Raw genomic sequence first — 2,500 nt, 5'->3', positions numbered from 1 at the left:
ATTTATAATACCATATTTATGTATATATATGTATAGCGAAATATAACTTAAATTTTAAAATAATATACATATATAATTTATATGTATATATATATACATTATAATACATATAATCTATTTTATATATATATATATATAAAGTATATAATATATATATACATATACATATGTTGAATGAGACACGTAATGAGGCCTTTCCGTTAAGAGCCACACGAACACACACCACTCGTATACACACATATTTATGTATATATGATATATACATATATATACATATATATACAACTATAAAGTCTCATTATAAAACAAAAATATATATATATATATATATATATATATATATATATATATAGTATATATATGTTAATGTATATGTATGTATATATACATATATATATATATATATATGATATATATATATATATATATGTATATATATACATATATATATTATATATATATATATAATATAGATATATATATATATATATATATATATATATATATATATATATATATATATGCAAGTATAATGCAGTGTGAAAACATCTGAGGATGTCTGAATATATTTCTGATATAAAATCATATCATCCAAGCAAACCAACAGAAAATGAGTCAAATATCGCTTAACGCTCCCATAGATGCCACGTTAACACCAGTGCCAAGGGTCAAAGGTGATCAACTACCATCCAACATCTGGTCTGAGTAAAATCCATTTCTAGTTCGTAAGTACATTATACTACAGAATCACATATGTTATGTTTTCAGTATTCATAAATCTAATCATGCAACCACACTGAATATCAGTCTGGAAAATTATTCGTAATGAAAGCCCAACACAAGATACGGCATCACCAACGGTCAAGGTCACACTAGGACGCTCAAACAGTTTAGGTACCAACTAGTAATTACCTCTCCGAATTGTTGCTAAATATATGTATACCATTACCTACTATATATATTTAAACAAATTATAATGCATGGGCACATTATAATTCACATGCGTGTGTCTGCACGGGTGGACGCTATTATGTATGGGTGATGTGTGCATACATACGGGCGTAGACATATGCTTGGAGTATGTGCATAATTGCCTATTTGTATATATATATGCGTCTACTCTGTATATTCATGGGTTCAATCTATATATAGTAACGAATATATGTGCGGGCATGGAAGCGCGCATAAACATGCAAACATGCATATTTGCATAGGCCCTGCACGTATATATAAACAAATGTCCATTCTCACATGAGTAGACCGGAAGGTCGTGAGATAGATCGGGGGATAATAAGATCTAATAACATGTGAGACCAACTCAAACGTGTTATTGGAGATTAATGGTAGCCTCCGTACTAAAATTACTCCCCCCATCATGCACAATTAAAGCCGACAGGTGGGGGTATCAGGCCACACCCCTCTTAAATATGATTTCCCAATCAAGACAACGGCCCTCATTCCCCGAAAGTGAAGGAGCCCCTGGTCACGGCGGCGATCAGGATTGTTCTGGAGCAGAGGGTGCTAAAAATATCCAGTTAGATCCAGGCTGCCTAAAAATGATGAATTTATGCACATACAATGTAAGGACCCTGAGAACAGAATCTGGTCTATTGACACTGCTTGAGGAACTTTCATTTATCAAATGGGATATTGTAGGACTTTCTGAAGTTAGGAGACTAGGCAAAGAGCAGAAATTACTAAATGATGGACACTTATTATCCTGGCGAAGTAAACCCTTGGATAGCAAACAAGAATCAGGAGTAGATTTCTTAGTTCACAAGTGACTCGAAAAGAATGTTAGGGAATTCTACAGTGTGAGCGAAAAAGTAGTTTCTGTAATACTGAAACTAAACAACAGATATAGCCTAAAAATTATCCAAGTGTACGCTCCTACCAGCAGTCATAGTGGTGAGGAGATAAAGAGCTTCTATGAAGGTGCAAGCAGCTACCGATAGAGCAAAAACCCATTTTACCGTGATTATGGGGGATTTTAATGCCAAGATAGGAATAAGGGAAGATGGAGAAACCTCGGTTGGGAAACATGGAATAGGCACCAGAAATAAGAGAGGGCAAAGGCTGATACAATTCGCTGAAGCTCAATCCCTTAAAATTATGAATATATTCTTCGAAAAGAGACCAGAGAGGAAATGGACATGGAAATCATCATCCTGCATTAAAAACGAAATTGACTTCATAATCACCAATAGGCGCGACATTGTACAAGACGTAACCGTTATCAATAAATTAATGTTGGTAGCGACCATAGACTGGTCAGAAGTAGAGTAAAATTACAGCTAAGAAGGGAACGAAATAAGCTCATACAGAAGCCTCTCGTTAATCTAATCAACATTAAGAATAGGGCGACAGAATTCAGTATCAACATCCGAAACAAATACTCAGCTCTCGAAGATCTTGACATAGACCAAATGAACGACCAATTCAGTGAGATATTAACGGAAGCTGCACTTGAAATAGGGGGTAAAGACGAAAAAGAAAAGTT

The sequence above is a fragment of the Penaeus japonicus genome, unplaced genomic scaffold (genome assembly GCF_977035675.1).
Source record: "Penaeus japonicus unplaced genomic scaffold, GWHDUDI00000001_assembly GWHDUDI00000021, whole genome shotgun sequence".
Lineage (NCBI taxonomy): Eukaryota > Metazoa > Arthropoda > Malacostraca > Decapoda > Penaeidae > Penaeus > Penaeus japonicus.
Note: the sequence above shows the minus strand (reverse complement) of the source record.